The sequence below is a fragment of the Mobula hypostoma genome, chromosome 10 (assembly GCF_963921235.1).
Source record: "Mobula hypostoma chromosome 10, sMobHyp1.1, whole genome shotgun sequence".
NCBI classification, from domain to species: Eukaryota; Metazoa; Chordata; class Chondrichthyes; order Myliobatiformes; family Myliobatidae; genus Mobula; species Mobula hypostoma.
In genome coordinates this window covers 80,509,477-80,525,049 of record NC_086106.1, presented here as the reverse complement: position 1 = coordinate 80,525,049, position 15,573 = coordinate 80,509,477, and the positions used below count along the sequence as shown (strand labels likewise).

The 15,573-nt window shown below is 41.3% G+C and overlaps 1 protein-coding gene and 1 long non-coding RNA gene across 9 annotated transcripts in view; one reads left to right on the top strand and one right to left on the bottom strand.

Moving 5' to 3' along the window:
• Positions 1–282: 282 nt before the first annotated feature.
• Positions 283–9,601, bottom strand: LOC134352984 (uncharacterized). Its single transcript, XR_010019525.1, has 3 exons — positions 9,523–9,601; positions 1,447–1,555; positions 283–1,356 (listed from the first exon to the last, which is right to left on the bottom strand). It is a non-coding gene; the product is annotated as an uncharacterized LOC134352984 (long non-coding RNA).
• A 143-nt stretch (positions 9,602–9,744) lies between these two features.
• Positions 9,745–15,573, top strand: part of LOC134352982 (ecto-NOX disulfide-thiol exchanger 2-like) — a 265,715-nt gene continuing 259,886 nt past the window's right edge. For 4 of the 8 annotated variants that reach the window (XM_063060707.1, XM_063060703.1, XM_063060704.1 and 1 more), the window contains exon 1: positions 9,745–9,863. The gene's annotated coding sequence lies outside the window, so the exon portion shown is untranslated. The remainder of the gene's footprint in view (positions 9,864–15,573) is intronic. The other 4 variants (XM_063060708.1, XM_063060711.1, XM_063060709.1 and 1 more) reach the window with 1 other exon arrangement.

Here is a 15,573-nt window from a genome sequence, read left to right as displayed (position 1 = left end):
AAACACATCTGTATTTTACATTTTTATTAAAGTAAAACGTTGCAGTATATTTCATAGGAATTTTATAAATTTAAAAAATATACATCCAGCCACATCCAGAGCTAATGGAATAGATGACCGAAAGTTTGATCAATAAAACTAATCTTAAAAAGGATAAGAGGCTGAAGAGTTTAAGAGATTGTATATTCTGGAGCTGAGATTTTTGTAACTTAAGTTAGGGCTTCCAGTGATAGAATGATTAAGATGGGGAATGCTCAGATTGTCAGGTGTGATGATATTTTTGGTGTAGGAAGAACGAATAAAGTTGGGACAATTGAGACAATCAGGGTTATATATGGTGATGCATGTGTACTTTGATAATAAATTTACTTTGTACTTTGATATTGAGGGATATTACTAGTGACAGTTGTGTCCTATAGAACTTGGCTAATTGTCAGTGGTGGGCATTGAAATCTCTCTTTCAGTATTCTTGTTACCTTCATTGTTCAGTGATTCATCAGCTGCAAGAGATGGTAATCAGGTGGAGGTATTCTTGTCCATGTTTAATCCGATGCCATGAGACTTCATGGATTCAGGAATCAATGGTGCCTCTTCCTTTGAGCTGCCTTCTATTATGGGTATGTACTGAGAGTGACGTGATTCTATGAATATGAGCAAATCAGCCTGTTGCTGCACTAGTCTGTGGAATAACTCTTACAACTTAGACATCAGCCCCCAGATGCTTGCGAGTACTTTGTAAGGTGGACTGAACTTGGAGTGGCATTAGCTTGTTCAAATTCAGTTTCTGGGTCAATACCAGGTGCTTCATCTGGTACTTTATTTCTCTGTTTAAACCAATTGAGTGGTTTGTTGGCCACTACAGAGTGCATTTAAGAGTTAAGCACATGTACGTTGGGAGTCACATGAAGGTCTGAATAAACTTAACAGATTTCCTCTCCTGAAGGAAGCATTGAACCAGATGGATTTTTATGACAGTTCTGATATTTAGAGCATTTTCTCTTACACATAAACTCTGCAATAATTCTGAACATTAACTGTATTACGTGTCATCGCACAAGTACTTAAAAACAGGAAAAATATAAACGTTATTGATTATGTTGCTTGAGGTATTCAAAGGACAAAGGCTGGCCTTATTTTGAGTGCATCTAAAGAATTAAGCTTAAAATATTTTAGAACTCCTGCAAGTTTATTAAATGTTCAGGGAAGAACATTGATTCAAACTTGTTGGATCCTGGTTTTACTTGATACAAAGCTACACCAAGCGGTATGAATTCTTCCATCAGTCCATGATAGTTTGGAGGTTTCTTTTAATGGATACCATTTTCAGTTTATAGACATGGAAATGCAGGAAAATGTCTAAAATAAATACAAATAAAAACATATCAAGATGTTTCAGTGTTTAATCGTTAGGGTGGGTTGCAGAAACATAAAGAAATTGCTACTCACTGTTGTTTATTGACTACAGTTCTGCCTTCAATACTATAATTCCAAGCAAACTCATCAAACTCTGGACCTTGGAGTCAATGCCTCCCTCTGCAAATAGGTTCTTGATTTCCTGACCAACAGAGCACAATCAGTAAGGATAAGCAACAACACCTCTGCCATGATTATTCTAAGCACTGGAACTCCAGGTTGTGTATTTCATATTTCAGTAATATTTGAGTAATATTGTAAATATATTGTTTAATTAAGCATTATTTGTTTAAATAATCATTATGATTATATGTATGAAGTAAGTGAATAGCATATGTCGTTAAACCACTGGGTTTGCATGTGCCTTGCTAAAGTAGAAACAAAACTAAGGCCTGGTCTCCTGGGCTCCCGTTTTTTTTTGCAATTAGCTTTATGTTTTGGAATTACAAAACATAACAGCAACAACAAAGTTTTAAGTTAATGGGAGACAACTACATACCTGTTGAAGTGCAGCGAGGTGTTGGGAGTTTTTAAAAAAAGGCCAGAAAATGAATGAATTCATGGGTTGCTGAACTGTAACTACCAGGTGATAATAATCATAAATTAAAAAAAGCAGAAATGGCTGTCTGCATTGGAAAGATAGATGTGTTCGATTGCACAAGGCATACAGTAACTGGAATACGTATACTGAGTGAATTGAGCAATATTTTAAAACAAATGGATCAGCCAATGAGAACAGGTACCAGTTTTGCTGACAGCATTGGGTTAAAAAGCATAGTTTGCTCAAAAGTCTGACTGTTCCAACGAAACCAGCTGAAATAAAGTAATGCAGGAACATTTAGAACCAATCATTGTTGTTTGCAGAATGCTTTAGATTGCTGACAAAGTCAGCATGGATTTGTGAAAGGAAAATCATGTCTGATGAATCTCAAAGAATTTTTTGAGGATGTAACTAGTAGAGTGGATAGGAGAGAACCAGTGGATGTGGTATATTTGGATTTTCAAAAGGCTTTTGACAAGGTCCCACACAGGAGATTAGTGTGCAAACTTAAAGCACATGGTATTGGGGGTAAGGTATTAATGTGGATAGAGAATTGTTTGGCAGACAAGAAGCAAAGAGTGGGAATAAACGGGACCTTTTCAGAATGGCAGGCAGTGACTAGTGGGGTACCGCAAGGCTCAGTGCTGGGACCCCAGTTGTTTACAATATATATTAATGACTTAGACGAGGGAATTAAATGCAGCATCTCCAAGTTTGCGGATGACACGAAGCTGGGCGGCAGTGTTAGCTGTGAGGAGGATGCTAAGAGGATGCAGGGTGACTTGGATAGGTTAGGTGAGTGGGCAAATTCATGGCAGATGCAATTTAATGTGGATAAATGTGAGATTATCCACTTTGGTGGCAAAAACAGGAAAACAGATTATTATCTGAATGGTGGCCGATTAGGAAAAGGGGAGGTGCAACGAGACCTGGGTGTCATTATACACCAGTCATTGAAAGTGGGCATGCAGGTACAGCAGGCGGTGAAAGAGGCAAATGGTATGCTGGCATTCATAGCAAGAGGATTCGAGTACAGGAGCAGGGAGGTTCTACTGCAGTTGTACAAGGCCTTGGTGAGACCAAACCTGGAGTATTGTGTGCAGTTTTGGTCCCCTAATCTGAGGAAAAACATTCTTGCCATAGAGGGAGTACAAAGAAGGTTCACCAGATTCATTCCTGGGATGGCAGGACTTTCATATGATGAAAGACTGGATTGACTAGGCTTATACTCGCTGGAATTTAGAAGATTGAGGGGGGATCTGATTGAAACGTATAAAATCCTAAAGGGATTGGACAGGCTAGATGCAGGAAGATTGTTCCCGATGTTGGGGAAGTCCAGAACGAGGGGTCACAGTTTAAGGATAAAGGGAAAGCCTTTTAGGACCGAGATGAGGAAAAACTTCTTCACACAGAGAGTGGTGAATCTGTGGAATTCTCTGCCACAGGAAACAGTTGAGGCCAGTTCATTGGCTATATTTAAGAGGGAGTTAGATATGGCCCTTGTGGCTAAAGGGATCAGGGGGTATGGAGAGAAGGCAGGTACAGGGTTTTGAGTTGGATGATCAGCCATGATCATACTGAATGGTGGTGCAGGCTCGAAGGCCTATTTTCTGTGTTTCTATTTCATAAGTGGAATTAAAAGGGAGTCCATTTCAGCATACAGTACGTGATTGAATTAAAGAGCATTGTCAGTTTAGTGATAGACTTAATGATGCACTGAGAGATCATTTCATTTGTAAAATCTTTCAAGAAGGAATTCAAAAATGGCTCTTAACTGAAGCACAACTTGCATTCAAAGAGCAGTTGAAATAGCTCTATCCATGGAAATGGCAGACAGAGACGCAACTGAGTTGCAGTCAGGGAATGAAAGTGAACATGAACAAAATTGCAATGTCTAAACAGAAACCGCCGTGGCTGAACAAATTGTGTTACTGTTGTGGCAAGGGCTCACATACACTGGAAACTTGCAGAAAATGCAACAAAATAAGATATATACAAAAAGCATGTCGGGCAGACAAAAATAAATGATCTGCACGGGAAGGGAAAAAGTTAAAAAGGCAAGTTGCAGTTTCAAGAAGAGCACTAATCAGCATGCTATTGATGAAAAATCTGACAATGACGTAAGTGACACCGGACTGAGTTGCCTTGAGATTTACTATGTGCAAGCTAACTATAATCAAACAATATAGCTTACACCAGAAGTGAATGGTATATTAATTAAAATGGAGTTGAACACTGGCTTAGCTGTTTCAGCCATTCCACAAAATGAGTTTGAACAGCATATCAAAGATACTGAACAGAAGCCTTCAGATATCCAACTAAAAACATACCAGAAAAAAGATAACTCCTGTGGGAATAACATTTGTAATAGCGAAATACAACAACCAACTTGTATGTGGTTAAAACAGGAGGGTCAGCATTGTAGGGATGTGATTGGCTGAGACAACTATAACTTGTTTACAGATTGATGCACAATTGGCATGCCACATCCCCTTCAAAAGAACCAACTGAAAGTAAATTAAGAAAGGTAGTGGATGATGCCACATCAGTGTTCAAGGATGGCATTGAAAACTCAAAATATACAGTATCAATGGTAAAATAATGTTAAATGAAAATGCCACACCCAAGCTTTGCAAACCACCCATGATAAAGTAGCCAGTGAACTAGATGGCATGGAGGCCGAAGATATTCTTACCAAGGTTGAGTGGAGCCCGTGGGCAATGTCAGTGGTCCCAGTAGCCAAAAAGAATGGGTCTGTCAGGATCTGTGGTGATTTTAGGTCACCATCAACCGAGTACTGAAAATAGATGAATACCTTCTGCTTAGGATAGAGGATATCTTTGCAAACCTTTTTGGAGGGAAACACTTCAGCAAAGTGGATTTAGCTGAGGCCAACCTACAAATGGAGATGGGAGGAGAGTCCAAAATGTATCTCATCATAAAGGGCTTTATCACTCTAATAGACATAATTTTGGAGTAACTTCTGCACCTGCACTCTGGCAGAAAGCTATGGACCAGGTGTTACAAGGCTGCCCAGGCACTTGAGAGTGACCTAGATGACATCGTTGTAAGGAAAAATCTTAAGACAGTATTAAAAATATTAGAACGTTATGAGCTCAGAGCATGATGCAACAAGTGTGAATTCTTTAAACCAAGCATCAGGTACTGTGGTTACACCACTGACTCGCAATGATTACACAAGTGTGCTGAAAAAAGTCAAGCAGTGGTGGATGCCCCAAAGTCAAAGGAAGTGTCACAATTGTGGTCCTTTTTGGATCTGTCAATTACTATAACCGGTTCCTGGCTAATGTACTCCACCCCTTGAACTCATTACTACAGATTGGGAAGAAATGGCAATGGACAAAGCAATGTGAGGTGGATGCCCAAAAGGTAAAGGAAATGGTGACATCAGGCACTGTACTGACATATTATCATCCATATTGTCCAGAGAGCTTACCTATGACATCTCTCCTTAAGGTATAGGAGCAGTCATGTCACATGTTATGAGTGATGGAAGCAAACGCTCCATGACCTTTGCATCACGTTCCCTTAACACTGCAGAGAAAAATTACGCACAGGTTGACAGAGAGGCCCCGAGTCTGGTTTGGGGTGTAAAACATTTCAATCTGGATCTGTATGGGAGAGAGTTTACCCTCACTACTGATCATCAACCACTAGTGTCCATTTTCCATCCACAGGAGGGTGTTCCACTAACAGCAGCAGAGATGGGCTCTGTTTCTTGGAGGACACAATTACATGATCGAATTCAAGAAGATGACTAGTAATGAAAATGCTTCTGGATTGTCCCGTTTACCTTTGGAAAAGGAAATACATGAAAAATTTACACAAGAGGACACTACTCCTGATGTATTCTCCCAAATGCAAATCAGGTCGCCCTGTTACAGCAGGGATGATCCAAAGGGAAACCAGAAAAGATCCCAGTCTCAGGTCTACATGGCAATTCAAAATGGGTGGAATATGCAGCAGAAATTCTTGTTCCCCCATTTTTAGCAGCATTAGGATGAACTTGCCGTTAATGGGGTTGCCTTATGTGGAGATTGAGACTGCTTGTACCATCCAAGGTAAGTACTAAGGTAGTAGAGGACTACATTTTAGTCATCTGGAGTTGGTCAAAATGAAAGCGTTGGCTCAAGGCTTTGTCTGGTGGCCTGCGATAGATCATGAGATTGAGCAGCTTGCCATGCACTGCTTGGGATGCCAACGTGTACTGAAAATGGCAAAGCAGTGCCTCTCCATCCCTGGGGAAAGGCCTGCATTGCTCTGGCAGAGTTGTCACATGGATTCTGCTGGAGCATTCACAGGCACAAATTTCTTTAGTGGTAGTGAATGCAGCTACAAAGTGGCCAGAAGTGTTCCCCATAGCCTCCACCTCAGCCTCGCACACTGTTGATGTGTTGAGAAGCCTCTTTGCAAGGACTGGTGTCCCAGAACAATTAGTTAGTGGCTATGGACCACAGTTAGTGGCAGACCAGTTTCAGCCATTCCTGAAAATGATTGGGAAACTACATATGACATCTGCACCATACCACCCAGCTACGACGGTTTGTCAAGAGTCTCCAGAACTTACTGTGAGCAATATCAGCAGAGCACACTACACTTAACACTGAAACAGAACCCTCATTGTATATTGTTATGCATCATACTCCATATTCAACAACTCATCAGCTATGCTCTTCCTGGGCCATCCCTTGTGTTCACACTTGGATCTTTTCAAACCCAATCTTAGAAGGAGTATGTAAGACAAACAGCCGAAACAAATTGAGGGCTCCTCTAACAAGGAGCTTCACTGTTTCACTCCTGGACAAGTAGTCCTGGTGAGGGACTACAGAGCATTAAAAGTGGTACTCAGAAAGATTAAGGACAGAACTGGACCACTTTCCTACACCATAGCAATTACATCTGATAATATCTGAAGATGACACATTGATCAGTGAGGAGAGCAGAGTCAATTGTTAGAGAAGAACGCTGGCCAGAGTTGTCAGAACCACTTCTAACAGTCCTGGAGTCAACTCCTGTAACCATCACAGAGGAGGCCCCAGAACCTGAGATTGTTTCACAGTCATAAGTCTCACCTGCCAAGCATAGTGAGCCCCCTTATCAGGAAAGATGTTGTCCCTGAAAGTTAAGAAAGCATCTGCGGTGATTAAATCTTCAGGCCTGAATGGGACAATTTAAAATTTACTGTGGATGTCTATATTGTTGTATTATATAGTATACCAAAAAAATGTTATGTATATAAGTTGAGATGCATTCTATATTGAGTTGGAGTTCATAGCTAAGCAGGGAGGAGTGTTCTATATTTATTATTTTGGAAATATGAGTAGTATTCTAAATATATATTGTTTGATTAAGCATTCTTAGTTTTTTAAAATAATTGATTATGGTTATATATATGAAGTATGTGAATGGCATACGTCATCACACCACTGTGTTGCATGCACGTGAATTGCTAAAGTAAAAATGAAATTAAAACATATTCTCCTGGGCTCCTGTCTTTTTCTTGCAATTAGTTTTATGTTTAGGAGTTACAAAACATAACACTCCACAAGGTTGCATCCTCATTCCCTTACTCTGCTCCCTGTACACTCCATCTACAAGTTTGCAGATGGGCAGTATTTCAAATAATGATGAGTCACAGTACAGGAAGCAGAGTGAACTTAGTAACATGATAATAACCTTCCATGAAAGTTAGCAAACCAAAGGAACTGGACACAGCTGTAGGAAAGAGGGCTGTGCAAATCCCGCTGTCTGCTTCACAATCACGAGAAATTCTGCAGATGCAAGCAACACACATCAAAGTTGCTGGTGAATGCAGCAGGCCAGGCAGCATCTAGTGGAAGAGGTCGATGTTTTGGGCCGAGACCCTTCGTCAGGACTAACAAAGGGTCCTGACGAAGGGTCTCGACCCGAAACGTCGACTGGACCTCTTCCAATAGATGCTGCCTGGCCTGCTGCGTTCACCAGCAACTTTGATGTGTCTCCTTCACAATGTTGAGATTGAGAGGGCTAAGAGCTTCAAGCTCCTGGGATTGAACATCACGAAATAGCCAACCATGCAGATGCCATGGTCAAGAAAGCTCACTGAAGCACCTTCAATAACTCCAAAAGACTGAAGTTGGGTAAAATACCGAAAGGCTTTTATTCGCTGTACAATATGACCTCCATGCTGAGTGTCTGCCCCTGGACTGAGGCGGAGAAGCAAGGAGAAATTACCTTTATTCAGTCAGCAGAGGGGCATGTCCAGACAGTTAACCCAGTTACAACATATATATGATTTACCACACTCACCAACACCTCTACTTCGTGAGGAGGCGAAAGAAAATTGGCATGACCCTGTTGACCCTAATCGATTTTTATTGATGCACTCAATTTGGATGCATCAAAGCTTGGTATGGCAGCAAAAAAATACACCTGAACACAGCTCAGGACATTACGGAAACCAATCTCCCCTCTATGCACTGCCTGCATTCCTCACTAAGTAAAGCACCCAGCATAATCAAAGACCCTACCCGCCCAGGACATTCTCTTACTCCCTTTCCATTGAGCAGAAGATACAAAAACTTGCAAGTATGTACCACCAGGCTCAAGGGCTGCTTCTCCTCCACTGTTATAAGACTTTAAAATGATTCCCCAGCGTGATATGGTGGACTCTTGACCTCAAAATCTACCTTGTCATGATCTCGGTTCCTGTTTTTTGATCCTCCAAAATATTCTGCATGGAATTTAAACTGGAGGTGACAGAGGGTGGACTTAAGAAGGAGATTTTTGAGGAAGAAAAGCTGCCTTAAATTTAATTGGGTTTGGTTGTGTGACTATGGTAGGATGAAGATTATTCCATGCTTTAATTGTGCGGGGGAAAAATGAATTGCTGTACACATCTAACTTGGTAGTTAGTATTTCAAATTGAATTGAGTGCCATCGTCTGCTCCTAATAGGTTTGGGTTTGATGTGGGATTGGTAGTCTATGTCGAGCTGACCATTTAACATTTTGTAAAAACAGGTCAGGCGGTGTGCTTCACGTCTATCTTGGAGAGAGTTCCACTTTAATGAATTTAAAAGTTGAGTAACACTCGCTTCTCTCTCATAGGTATTTGTGACAAATCGGGCTGTCTGTCTTTGGACTCGCTCGATGGAAGTAGTGTTTTTGTTTGTGTATGGGTCCCATGCAACAACTGCATATTCCAAATGTGGCCTAACAATGGTGAGGTACAACTTCTCCTTGACTGAAGTTGCACAATGATGAAAACTGCGTCTCAAAACATTTAGGACTCCTGTTTCATGATGCGTCTGACTATTCCAGCGTAGATCATTCTGGATTTTGATACCAAGATACTTGATCTGTTTTCTTGCACTTTATTGTTCATCTGCGCCTTGTTCTACCTCAATGTACAGTGTAATGAATTGATCTGTATGAACAGTATGCAAGAGAAGCTTTTCACTATCCTGATATATGTGACAATAATAAACCAATTTCCTCACCTAATACTTCCTCCTTCATTCTCGAGTCTCCTTAGTACGACCTGTGTCGACTAACCTTATGTACTTACCAGAATTATATACCAAATACCAGTACGAGCAAAGTGATTTCGGAGATCAACAAAGCAGAAACCAACAGACGCTCCTGCTGTAGTTCACTGAAAACGCGTCCGGGTAGTTCCGTCTTCCAACTGTCTCCATGGCAACCACATACCCTCTGGCCGCTCTGAATGTTGCCGCGCATGCGTCGACTTCTTGGGCTGAGTGAAGACTTTCTGCGTCCAAGCTTCCCTCCCGGCGGTTCCGTCACGTGATATCGGCGGCCCATCTTGCCCCTGCATGTTCCTCGTCGTTTAGCTGCATGGAAACACGGAACAGTCGGTAAAATTCGGCAGCTGCTGCTTGGTTAATGGTAAGTGTTTTCAGAGTTCATCAGTGTACACGTTAATGACAATGCCTGTGTTTTATGTTATTGCAACCTATATACTTTAGATGCTTTCTTATGTAGCTAATGCCAAGCTTCCCATTTTGACTATTGAAAGTACAGCTGCTAATCGTGTACTGAAATATCTCACACTCGTTTCCTTTTCTGTGCTTTACTTGATTTAAATAAAACACTAACAATATACCGTTTAATTGTTTTGAGTCTACATATCGTGTGCGGATATGATGCCCAGCGCCTCCTGGCGGGTTATAGGTTTGGAGATAGAGCCGGCTGATCGCAGGTTTCTTGAATATCGTTGCACTGGGTTTGTACGCTGGTTGGGCTTTTTACTAAACATTTTCTTGTTTAGTAACCTTGAGTTTTTTAATTTACTAAAGATGCTGTTATAGTTAAAGTGAAATCTTATAAAAAAATCTTCGAGCGAAAATATTTCAGCTCGTCGATCTTTTAGAAAAGCTACAAGTGGACGCGGCTCTTGGCTTTTTGTGTGCTCCTGTTATATTCTAACTTAAAGGAAACGACACAGTAGATGATCCAGAACCTCCTAATGCAGTATCTTATAAAGTGAAATGAGAAGAGGATATCGGAGACGTTTGATTTTGACGTCCTTAGTTGCATTTATAAAGTTATGCTCAATTATGTGAATTATCAATTAATTACTTATGTTGTTACATTGTTACCTGTTGGGGTCGCAAAATATGACCCGTCAAAGTTCAAAGTAATCAAGGTACATATATGTCACCATATATTTATCCTGAGATTTGTCAGTCTTTGAAATACTTACGTGTATTTTCTTTATAACGCTCAAAAATGATTAGAAACCTTCCAGACCAGGTCATTTTGTATACTCCAAGACTAATTTGGAATGTAAGATTTTAAATTCACCAGGCCTTAATGATGGAAATAATTTTATTTTGTGTGTGCGTATTGCTCAATAATCAGCTCCTTGGTCTTGCTGACATTGAGTAAGAGGTTGTTGTGGGACCACTCAGCCAGATTTTCAATCTCACTCCTATATGCTGATTTTTCACCACCTTTGATTCGGCCAACGGCAGTGGTATTGTCAGCAAACTTAAATATTGCATTCGAGCTGTGCTTGGCCTCACAGTCATAAGTGTTAGCAGGGGGCTAATCACGCAGCCTTGTGCTTGACCTATGCTGATGATTATTTTGGAGGAGATGTTACCAATCAGGACTGACTGGGGCTTGCAAGTTCAGATATCTAGAATCCGGTTGGAAGAGGCAGTTTTGAGGCCTAGGTGTAGAAGCTTATTGTTTAGTTTTGAGGAGATGATAGTATTGAATCTAGAGCTGTAATCAATGAGGAACATCCTGATGTATGTGTTATTACTGCCCAGATGTTTCACGGTTGAGTAAGGAGCCAATGACTTGGCATCTGCTGTTGACCTGCTATGATGGACTGCAAATTGGAGCAGATCTCAGTAGCTTTTCAGGCAGCAGCTGATGTGGTCCATCACCAGCTTCTCAAAGCACTTCATCACAGTGATTGTAACTGGATGATAGTCATTGAGACAGGTTGCCACGTTCTTTTGAGGCACCGATATAATTGAAGTCTGCTTGGAGCAAGTGAGTATCCTCAGCCTGCCAAAGCGAGAGGTTAAAGATGTTGGTGAACACTCCAGTTAGTTGATCAGCACAGGGCTTTAGTACTTGGCCAGGTGCCCTGTCTGGGCTGTAAGCTTTCCATATGTTCACCCTCCTGAAGGATGCTCTTACATCGGCCTCAGAGACTGAAATCACTGAGTTGTTGGGGGCCGTGGGAGCATGTGGAGGTTCCTCCATGTTTCGATGATCAAAGTGAGAATAAAAGGAATTGAACTCATCTGGGAGCGAAACATTATTGTCACCTATGTCACTTGGTTTCACTTTATTAGAGGTGTTGGCATTTAAGCCCTACCACACCTGTTGAGCATCCTTCTATGATTCAAGTTTGGTCTGGAATTGTCGCTTCTGGAAATTGTACCTGGACCTCGTGTTTTACTTGGTCGCTAGACCTGAATGCCACTGATCTGCCCCTCAGCAGATTACGGATCTCACGGTTCATCTAGGGCTTCTGGTTATGGAAGACTCGGAATGATTTTGTGGGGGCATGCTCATCCACGACTGTTCTAATGAAGTCCGTGATGATCATGGTGTATTTTTGTTCAGATCCAGTAAACTAACTTGAAACAACTCTGCAGCTGATCCTTTGCCTTTCGCAACCACCCCTTCATTGCCCTCTACCTGTAAGCGGGTAGGAGGATAGCCAAGTGATCAGATTTTCCAAAATGCGGTTTAGGAATCAAACAGTAGGCATTCCCTATGGCAGTATAGCAGTGGTTGAGTGTGTTGGGACCTCTTGGCTCCAGGTGACATGTTGGTAATAATTGGTCAAAGATTTCTTTTACCAGGATACAGGACCTGGTAAGGTGCAGAAAAGTCAAGTGCAAAAAAGACAAAGATTACTAGATTTTAAAAGCACAATGCGTGTAAGGGCACTTTGTCTGAATGCCCATAGTATTTGAAACAACGTCAGTGAACTTTTGGCACAAATCACTTTAAAGGGAGGAGCTGGATGGAGTAGACTGGGAACACAGGCTGTATAATGGAACAATATAAAGGGGTGTGATTTAGTGGCCGTTGCAGAAATGTGGTCGCAGGGTGGAAAGGATTGGGAGTTAAATATCAAAGGATATCAGGTAATAAAGGAGGTGGGGTAGTGCTCTTAATTAAGGATGCGATCAGGGTGATAGTGAGAGACGATATAAGATCTCAGAAGCAAAATGTTGAATCCATCTGCATAGAGATTAGGAACTGTTTCGGGAAGAAACATCACTAGTAGGAGTTGACTATCGTCCACCGAATAATAACATTACAGTGGCACAGGCAATAAACAGAGAAATATCTGAGGCATGTAAGAATGGAACAGCAGTTATCATGGGGGACTTTAACTTGCACATAGTTTGGGTGAATCAAGTTGGACGAGACAGTCTTAAGGAGGTCTTCATAGAATGCTTAAATTATATCTTCTTGAACAGCATGTTACTGAACCTACAAGGGAACAAGCTCATGGATCTGGTCCTGTGCAATGAGACAGGTAAAATTAGCAATCTTGTAGTTAAGGATCCTCTTGGAAAGAGTGATCACAGTGTGACTGAGTTTCTCATACAAATGGAGGGTGCAATAATTAGATCCAAAACCAGTGTATTATGCCTAAACAAGGGAGACTAAAATGGGATGAGGGAGGAGTTGGATAGGGTAGGCTGGGAACACAGGCTATATGGTGGGACAGTTGTGGACCAGTGGAAGACTTTCAAAGAGATTTTTCACAGTGCTCAACAAAAGTATATTCGAGTTAAAAACAAGGACAGTAAGGGTGGTGAGAGCCAGCCATGGATAACTGAGGAAATAAAGGAAGGCATCAAGTTAAAAGCTCGTGTATACACAGTCGCCAGTAGTGGGAAACTGGAAGATTGAGAAAACTTTAAAAAAGCAATAAAGAAAGGGAAGATTGGTTATAAAAATAAACTAGTACAAAATATAAAAACAGATAGTAAACGTTTTTATACAGTAATTATATAAAGCAGAAAAGGGTAGTCAAAGTGAACATAGGTCCCTTGAAGAATGAGAAGGGGAAATTGATATTGGGTAGTGAGGAAATGGCTGAGGCTTTGAATGAGTATTTTGTGTTGGTCTTCACAGTGGAGGACATGTCTGTCATGCCAAAGAGAGATGATACGGATGTGGTGGAGGGTGAGGACCTCGAAACAATAGATAATGGAATACTTTCATACGTACTTTTGACTATAGCAGCTTCCAAATTTTCAGTTTTATTGTAACGTTCAAGTTGATTGTCAATACCTTCAAATTCTTCATGGTTCCTCACATTGAAGTTGTGAAATTGTTTAATTTTTACTCCCAGCCTTTTCTGGCATCTCCAAGCCTGTAGTGAGCAAACAGGTTGAGCATTGTCTTCCCTTATTTCTCCCAACTATCAGTGACAAAAATCACTGCCTTTTGGACACAAACATATGTAACCGATACTATTTAAAAATGGTGTGCTCTAAGCACAGTACAGTACTTGATGGCCTTGTAAGGAACTGTTGGGAACTGTTTGGCTACGGCCCTTCCAAATTAAGCAGCGTAGTGGGCCATAGGGCCTGTTCCTGTGTGGTGCTGTTCTGTGTTCGGCAGAACGACATAAACAGCAGCAACAGCAAAACAAGAAACGATCAGCAAAACAAGTCCCTTTCCTATCCAGCCATCCACAGACAGACCTCCAGCCCCAGGATGGCCACCTCCAGTCCTTGCCCAGACTCCGGCCTGCGGTCATCGGGCCTCCATCCTTCAGTTCCTGGCTCAGACTTGCATCAGCCTTCTGACCTCTGGACAAGTTGACCTAGTGGCTTTGACCTTTAGGCCTCTACCTTCAGTCTTGCTGACTTCGGTCTTCGACTTGGGACTTCTGCCTCTGGAATTTGACCACCTGCTTTGCCTCCAGATTTCATATACCTTGGGTATTGACCTCAGGAATCGCCAATCATGGGACTTTGCTCTTCAAGCTTCAACCCCAGGATTCACCAATCTTGTGTTTGACCTTTGGTTCTCAACTTCCAAACTTGCACAGACCTCCAACTGCTATGACTTAGTGTGGTTATTGGCCCTTGTGACTCCTTCCTGTATGGACCTCTGACCGGAACTCACTGACCTGGGGATCGCTGGTCTCCTCAGCGCCTGATGATTGACCTCTGAAATCACTGACCTTCAACTGCAGAGCACCCCAACCTGGATACCAAACATGCTGCCCATGATCTCTAATTCTTCCTCATCCTTGTACCTAAACCATAATCTGATCCCAACTCCGAAACAATATTTACAAACCTTAAAAAAAAAAATCGAAGTCTGAGGCACGACCCTGATGGACATTGCAGCTTGGTACCTCTTAAGAGGAAGGAATAAAAATAAGACAATAGCATGGCATGCAAATAAAGAGCATTTGCTGATCATGCAAAAAGATGTAGCACTTTGAGAGAATGTTATTGCACAGTTAATTTAAATGCTGGTGTTGCCTATTAATTCCTGTTTTAACATTTGTGATTAATGTGTACACAAAATATTTTTATGTGTTAATTATGCACATGGGGAAAAATTTAACAAATACACACTGCCTCATGCTGAGTAACAATATTAACTGAGCAACTTGTTACTGATCACAATTTTTAACCTGAAACATTGAGAAAGGATGGATCGGACTTCCTCAGTTTAGTGAATTGTGATCCTGAGATGGGACTCTTGTGTACAAAACCAGTCTACTTACTGCACCTCTTGAATCTCCCATTTAGACAATGGGTCAAAGGTAGACCAGAGCTATGTAAGTCAAGAATCCCAACAGCATTTGGCTGGCTTCAGAGTGAACCCTGTAATGTGCTGAGAGCCTCCTTTCATTGTTTCCAAGCGAATGGAAAAGTTGATGTTATGCTATGAGCTTCAGCTCAACCGCCATCTTTGAGCTTGGATGTATAACCCTATGAATTAGGAGCAGGAACTGTCCATTGTATCTGACTGTTTAATTATTATTTTCTTTGCATTTTAACAATTAATTGTTTTTAAAGTAGTTCTTGAAGGCATGTAACAGTTTAATATGCTTCCCAGTGATCACAGTGTGTATATGCAGTTG